The 8,368-nt window shown below is 43.7% G+C and overlaps 1 protein-coding gene across 1 annotated transcript in view; it reads left to right on the top strand.

The window, feature by feature from the left end:
* The first annotated feature begins 3,838 nt into the window (after positions 1-3,838).
* GREM2 (gremlin 2, DAN family BMP antagonist) overlaps positions 3,839-8,368 on the top strand; it is a 40,642-nt gene continuing 36,112 nt past the window's right edge. Inside the window, exon 1 of the mRNA XM_085055559.1 lies at positions 3,839-4,151. The gene's annotated coding sequence lies outside the window, so the exon portion shown is untranslated. The remainder of the gene's footprint in view (positions 4,152-8,368) is intronic.

Raw genomic sequence — 8,368 nt, 5'->3', positions numbered from 1 at the left:
CGGAAGTTATTAAGGAGCCACGAGTGGAATACTTGTGCCAAGTGAGTGTAGCTGGGGCGGGTCCAGCCACCGAGACTGAGGAAACTCCAGACCGGGAGTCATTCACCAAGGACAGACCAGCCCAGATGGAAATGCACTCAGAAAAACTGAGAAATGAGGGCTACCTCAAACCAAAGAGCACACCAAGAGCAAGGTCAGGAAATCAAAAATCTTGCGCTGAAAGCTGTGGATAAAGGTGAAGTAGGACTAGAACAAGACAATGCAGGTTAGTTGAGAGGCAGGAACCATGCAGAAACAAAGGGGTGTTTGTAAGGCAGTGAAAGCAGTTTGTGGGACTGCACCTGAATCAGAAACATATTCCATTCCTTTGACAGTCAGGTGTCTCAAGACACCAATCTCCCAGGAGAGTATTGAGCCAGCTCCTGGCTGCAGAGCTTGACTTCTTACTCAGGGCCTAAGAGAGGTGGATATGTGCCTAACTGACACAAATGATTGGTTTGTTCCTTCAGTGCAGATATGTCAATTTACAAACAGGAATAATTCATATAATCACCAACTGGGACCACCAGATGTCTCAGGTTTCTTCTCTTGTGACTTACGTAACTCTGCGGATCATGTCTCAGGGCAGGAATGAGGTTGGGGTATGTGACTGTACCATCTCTCAAGCCTCCCTAGGCTCTGGGGTTGTGCTACAGCCCTTCGTGCTCTGCATGCACTCCTGCCAGATGTGTTCAGAGATCAAGACAAGCTCTGTGTTCAGGGCTGCAAAGCAGAACAGTTTCTGCAGTGGCAATGACAAAGATATGGTCCTTGCTGTGAAGGAGATGGGCACCAGTTGTTTGTGTTTTGTCTCAGTGTGAGACAAAAGACATGGATTACAGTCATTCCTGAAGTGTGGCCACATCAGAAGCAGAATGTAGTCATTAAATCTGTAGATTAAAAGTAGGTATAGGCTTCAACATCTTGCTGAATTAATGGCTCTGTAATTGCTGGGGATATTAAAAGGTTAGTCTGTTAGTTTAAGTACAGCATACAATAGAACTCAAGCACTCACAGTGGAAGAAAGACACAGAAGTATCAATACGAATGTGCTTTACACTGATATTGCTGGATAAATGCTATCTGCACAATATAACTATTTCAGTTTTTAAAATGAAAACGAAAACCACATAACTAACTAAAGTATTTTTAATGGCATAAAATTCTAGTTGGAGACCTCACCAAAGAATAAACATGCTGTGTATTTTCTGTGTGAGATCAAGACCCTTTTCAGTTCTCACTAACCAAACTGCAAAAAAAAGAAAAACGTTGTTTAGAATCCAAAATGTCTCAGTTTGCTTACTAATATATATGTGAAAGGAATATGTGTGAAAAACAATCATTGATCAAACAGAAAAGGAAACATTTCTGGTTTAAAAATAAAGCATGTAATGAGAAAATAAAAATTATTTATGAAGTCAAACGACTTTTAAATCTTTAAATTCCCCACATACCTTCTAGGATTATAGTAACCTGTGGAAGGTCATTATAGTTATAAAGGAAAAGATTAAATAAGCACTTAAGCAGACATAAATAAAACAGACAGGTTAAAAGCTATTAAATTGAACAAGACTAGAGGGAAACTTATCAGTAGTGCAAGGAATCCAAACACCAAAGGAAACAAACATAATGTTGAAAACAGCTAATGGAAAATAGCAACTCTGGAAGTATAAAATCTTATGAAGTCCCAAGTCATCTATACCAAAGAAAGTTCTTGGTCTATAAGGAGAAGTATGAAGACTATATTACAGGAAAACTTCTGGAATGAGTTCAGAGCTTTTTTCCCCCAAATAACACAAAGCAGGAGATAAAATTTGCATTGAAATTGTAGGACAATATGATTGAAAACTAGTAGCTAGAAGGAGGCCTAAGGGAACAGCCTGTTAGGGTGTTTGCTTCAGCCAATGCTCAGCTGGAGGGCTTTACCCCTTCCTCTGACACAAATACCCATCTGTTGAGGGAGAAAAACAGGAGGCCAAAAAGAGGTCTTGAAAATGAAGTCTGTATTCTTCCCAGAAAAAAGGTAAGACTGAAGAAAGGCAACACTTTCTGACTTAGGGAATACTGAAAGACAGTATACAAGTGTGTATAGACAGTATATAAGTGAATATATATATATATATGCACATATACATATATATCCACATATACATACATATACATATATATACACACATATATATATACATATATGCCAGTCATTTGTATCAGGAGCATGCAGGAAGAGATATGCCTGTGACAGAGGTGTTGGGGGGGCAATGGAGATGCAATGGCTGCTGTGGGCCATGGCTGAAAATGTAGCTTGGTCTCTAAACCAGCAATTCCATTTCTCCAGAGAAAAATAAATCGGCAATATGAGAAGGAAAAACATATAATAAAAAAGAAATTGGATCTTTTAGTTATTCTTGGGGTGTAACTAATGTTCCAGAGGTGTAGCTTCACTGAATTCACAGAGGCATGTTTCCACTAATAAAGCTTTAAAAATGAGGGATGGATTATACTCCAAGTATGGATATTTCTAAATATGTCTGGGTTTATATATTTCTCAATATTTTTATTTTTATTTTTCTGACTTTTGCCTGTACAAAACATAAACAAAACGATTCTTAACTACTTCTGTATGCCCCAAAGAGGCAAAAGTATGCATGCTTTCTAGGGAATGCAAAATAACATACAAATTTGTAGGAAAAAAATTAATTAAATACAGAATCAATTAAAAATCCTATGGAGTTCACCACTAAAAATTTACATGCTGGTGTCATGCAAAGGTATCTCTGCAACTCCATTCTCTGCTTCAAATGCTTCAATCTGCCAAATTTGGATAAATATTGACTTCTAATGGCATCTGATGTACCAACAGGCATAGATACTTCTTAATTCAACAGCATCCATTAAATGCAGGTCATGGCATTAATTAAGAGTGCATCTGTTATAGCTCATCATTTTGTTCTCCCTAATTGTAATAAACAATTTTGCCAACATGCTTACTGGAAATATTACAACATCTTCGAGCACTGAGAAAACCCACAGGACCTATTTATCTGGTTCAACTGTATATTGTTTAAACAGAGGGTCATGCTGAAACCAAAGGCTTGCCATTTTGCCCAGAAGACAGATCTAAGATTGGATTTAAGACTACAGCACATCTGCAGGAGGGGGAATACTTTTCCACAGGTCACTTATGTCATCCTGAGCAAAAGGAATACCAACACCAAAGATGCACCTAGGAATGACAACCACAGCTGCCGAGAGTGAATAACCTGAGATTCGGGACGAGGAGGCATCCTGATTCTATCTTCTGTGCATGCCAAGATTTGACGTGTAGTTAACCCAGCTGGGGCTAGGAGCCCAAACAGCAAAGAAAAGCAAACTCAACTCAGGCAAGGAATGCTTTGTCCTACCTCAGACTTAGCCCTCAGGTGATCAGGCACTGCATGCTTTTAATTTTACCAGCTAGGGATATTTTTTTAAATGTCCAGAGAACAAACGTGTCTGAATATTAAGCATGACACAAAATGTCATGAACGCTTAAAGTTGCGGGTCCTGCAGCTCACGGAGGAAGAGGATGCGAAGGGAAGGAGGGTGTTTTGTCAGACCCAGGGTGAGAATGTCCCTACATAAACAAAGGGCCCTGGATTGGACGTCGTCTTAGGGAAGGGGGGGTGAAGGGGGGAGCGGGAGGGTGCGAGGGGGAGCGAGCGGAGCCCGTCAGGTTGGGAAGCCGGCGGGCGGCAGGGAGGAGCGGGGCCGCCGGGAGCGGAGCGCGTGGGGCGACGGAGGGGAGGCGGGCGGGAGGCGGCGGGCGGGCAGGCCGGTGTGAGCTGTTTGGCCACCGGAGCCAATCGAAAGCGGGGCCTTGATCCTCTCCTCGGGCAGTGGCTGCGCGGAGCCAGTGCCGCGCTCCCCGCAGCCGTCGGGACCGGCACGGCCGCCTCGCTCTCTCGGCGCACCGCTGGCCCCACCGAGCGCCTATGGGCATCTGCAGCCGGCCGGGGCTTCGCACCACCGCCACCGGCAGCAGCGGCAGAGGGCGGCGACCGCCACCCCGCTTCATCGCCCCTTGGGATCTATAGCCGGCGGACGGAGCGCTCTGCGGACCCTTCCCCGTGCAGGTATGGGGCGGCCGGGGGGCGCCCGGCACCCTGACCCGGCACCGCTCCTCTTGCGCCGGCTCGCTCTCTTCCTCCTCCTCTTGCTCCCCTGCCCTCTCGCCGCTCCTCCGGGGACAGGCGGCGGGGCAGCGGTGGCGGTGGCGGTGACAGCGCGGCGCCGCCCGCAGCGCCTCCGCCCGCCGGCAGCGCCGTCCCGCACCGCACCGCACCGCACCGCACCGCCCGGCCGCCCCCGCACCGAGCCGAACTGCGCGGGGCTGGCGGGGAGCCGTGCGTCCCGAGCCCCCTCCGCCCGCCCGAGCGCGGGCGCTTGCAGGGGCAAGCAGCGAAACCAGCGAGAGTGGCGCCGGGCTCTGGGCGCCTTGCTCCGAGCGCCCTGCGAAGTTACCTGGATGGTCAGGTCCCCCTGGGCTTGGAGCGCGTCGCGTCCCCGCGCTCCCTCCCAAAGGGAAAAGAGAGGCAAACCAGAAAAAAAGATTAGCTGGTGCTTGAAACCTGTGCCCCTTTGTACCTTTCTTTCTTTGCTTTGGGTTAATGATGGTTTGTGATTATGAAACCCCGCGAGGGATCAGCTCCAAGAGCGAATAGCATTACTTTAAGTCATGACTTGGAAATATACGTGTGTGTATACATACACTCTTTTTTTTCTTCCTTGAACTTGGGGATTATAGAAACCCATGTCTGTCTCACAAGAAGCTCCTGGTTGACTTTCTGCTAAAGTTAAGGAAATATTTGCGCTTCCACAGGTCTTGCAGAATTGGAGTCACAGGTCTTATAAAAAATGGCAGTGGCATTTGGCTGAACAGCTCTTATTTTTAGCACACTATTGTGAAAGTGATTATATAACTTTTGGTGGATTTTTGAGGACAAAATTAACAGCTCATAACAAGTTAAACCTCTTTACCTTTTTTTTTTTTCCTCTGAAAGAGGAAAATTAAACAGAATGAAAGCCCGATGAGTAGAGTCAGATGAACTTCAGCCCAGTGATAGAGATTCCCTGAGAAAAAGCCCCAGGTTATGAATCCCACGGTCCTCTCAACAATCATGAAGCAGCAGGTGCAAGCAATGTCAGCTCAGAGCCCCAATTAGGAAGTTGGTTATCAGGCTTCTTCAAGGCTATTTCTTGCTAAACCAGGGTGAAATCAGCAATCACTTCAGAGTCTTGTCTTCCCACACGTTCCAATACAATACAGATGCTGTGTTTCCTTAGGGGATTAGATTGTTTGTTGAACTTCAAGAAGTACACACAGCCTGAAGTATATGCTTATAGTGCTTGATGTAGTTTAATGCAGATGCTTCACTTGCAAAAGTTGGTTCCTACTTCTCAGGCTGGTCTTTCTTCATTACTTGCAAAAATTAAAGAATAATACCTTAAGGTTTTTAAAAATCACTTCAAGAAAGTAACTGAGAGGAACAGCAGGGTGCCTACATTGAGAGCCTGGACATGAAGGTGCTGTCACAGTGTTCAGGCTCTGAGCAAGGGATTTCTCTCTCACTTTTGTTGCGTGGTCTTCATGAACTGCTGTCATCCAAGAGGTACAGTGAAGTCCTAAATTCTAAACATCTGTGATTACCATGAAGCTGGAGAGAGCGGATGCTTTGCTAAATCTCTTGCAGGATGAGTGAGAAATCTAGCAAGTAGGATTTTGCCTTCTCACCTCTCTTGCAGCCTGCTGTTCAGGTAGAGCCCTTGTGTGTGGGGTGGAGGTCTGTCTGGTAGCAGCGAGCTTTGTGCAGCCTTTTGTTGCGATATGGTAGGTAAGTTAAAGATATGTCAGTGAAAAGCATCAGTAAGACCTCCACAAGGGTGCCACAAAAATAAATGCCATTAACCCAAGATTTTGAGCTGATTCGTTTAGCTGAAATATATTCCTTTTTTAATCTTTCAAATAGACTGTGCAGGACTTTCAGTGTGGAATATAACAAATGTATGAGAAGCTGAAGAATTAAACTTTGGATATTTTTGTTTCTTTCCATAGTATCAGGTGAGGGTAAAAATTAATATCTGAAGTACCCACTGAACTGCATCAATAAATTGGAAGATGCTTGGTTTCAGTCACCATTTGTCAATGTCTATGAAAGTTCAAATCTCAGAGATCCAGATCACCTTTTGTAAGAAATAGTCCTGTTGGAGTTTTGTTTCATAAATTTTGTTTCATTTCATAGAATCACAGTGAAATAATTCTAACCGAGTCATCAGAAACTGGTAAATTACAATTTCGAATTGGTACAGTGGTGTTTACCAATTTCTGATCTTAAGTCAGAATTGTTCCAAGTCACTGTGTAAGAATCGAGCAGTTCAAATTACTGGGCAGATTTACTGATATCTGAAGATTATCTTCAAGAGTAGTGCAAAAAAGTCTTTCCCTTCACTCACAGATGCTCGTGAGTGTTGTTGTGCATTTATAGTGTTGTGGCTTGTGTCAGGAGTTGGCTGTTGACATGCATCCTTCAGTTGTTCCACTTGCTGTCCATCTCCATATACCTTATGGTGCGCCAGCTGGATTTCTTTAAGATGAATCTAAACTTGGAGATGTGCTTGAGTTCTTGCTGGAAATGCACTCCATGGGAGCAGATCTAGCCTGAAGTAAAACCCTATCAAATACACCCAGTGTCTTCTGTGCTTAAGTGTTTTGCTGTGGCTGTTCCTGTTGGGCTGTGCTAGCTGCTAGCTGGTCCAGTTGCAGCAGGCTATTTCTGAGGTACCATGCAGTCTGAAGCCAATACTAGCTGTCTGTCCCGGGGTGTGGGGTAGTCCCTGCTTCTTGCACCCCTGCCCACATATGTGTTACTGAGAAGCTCCTGGCTCGGCTGGAGAGCACAGCCCTGCAACTAACTGTGGCTGTCCTGCTGAGATCTCTTCAGTTCAGAATGAAGGATGCATATTTGTTTTTTATTTCTTTCTAGCCTGGCATGTGATAGCAGACTAGTTTTTGAGTGGGAACTTTGGATAGTGTAGCCTTGTGCTTTTCTGCTAGGTGTGGATGCAGCAGTTGTGTTTAGGAAAGGACAGCTGGTGCTTCTTCATGGTTGTTTGCCTGTCACTGGCCATAGCCCTTCTGCGTATAAAGGTCCATAAGGCTGTTTGTATTCCTCATTGCATTTGGGAGTGGTGAGAAATGTTGGCTTGAAAGTTTAAAAGTGCCATTTAGAAATGTTTTGCTGTGTTCCCTGACTGCATATCCTAGGGGGCACCAGAAGTATCGCTGGTGAGGAGGTTTCACCACTGGGGGTAGTTCCTGGGCTCCAACACATAGTGAGAATCATGCTCTGGCCCTGGAGTCTACTTGCCTCAGGCAGGGGAGAATGTTTAAAGGGAGATGTTTAGAAACATCCACTTAAAACTTCAAGCTTGACTAAAAGATGTTAAACATTTTTTTTTCTGTAGTTTTCACTGTCAAGGGAAAAAATTACCATATTCTGTTTTTTGGTGATTTGGCTGGCTTCTTACAGTTTCATGTTTGTCTTTACTTAGCTTCTTTGGGGAAAAATATTTTAAATAGAAAAAATATTCTGTTAATTATAAACAGTTATCTCTTTTATGAAAGCATTTCTTACTTAAAAATATATTATTGGAGCAATTAGGGATCAGATCATTCTTTCATTTAGAAACAGAAGACAGTTGTCATTGCTGCAAAAAGTGGTCTTCTTACCAACTCTTCAGTTTTACACACATTTTCATTGGATCAGATGGAAATGGTAGGGTTGCATGTGTATAGCATGTTTGATGCAATCACTGTGACTGCTCTAAGACTGCTTTTAGATCGCAGAAAATGTTGTGTTATGCAGACCAGTAGGAGGTGAAAAACAAGAGAGCATTTCCTTCTCACATGACTGTATTTCTGTTGCTAGAAGTTGTCTACTCCATACTCTCTCTGGGATGAAGTGTAGATTCTAACATGAGTTGTGTAGATGATGATATGTCACTTGAAACCATGGTATTTCTTGTTCTCTATCCACTAAGCCTTTTTTTATCAATTTTAAGAAGATTTTGGAAGCATGTTTCAGAAAGGAAAGCAGACCATAACAATCTGTCTCGCTCCAGGACATTAAAACAGAGGGCAATCCATCTTTCAATATCAGGAGTGATACAATCATGGCAACTTCAGTTGTAACCTATCTTTCTCAAAAAGTCATCTTATAGCAGCTACTTTTAACATTACGTTTTTTCTTCTGTTTAAGTATGCTTAACCATACTTCTCTGAATATTTTTTTCT

The sequence above is a fragment of the Lichenostomus cassidix genome, chromosome 3, assembly GCF_008360975.1.
Source record: "Lichenostomus cassidix isolate B80296 chromosome 3, HeHo_3.0, whole genome shotgun sequence".
Taxonomy (NCBI): Eukaryota; Metazoa; Chordata; class Aves; order Passeriformes; family Meliphagidae; genus Lichenostomus; species Lichenostomus cassidix.
This window is presented reverse-complemented; position numbering and strand designations above follow the sequence as displayed.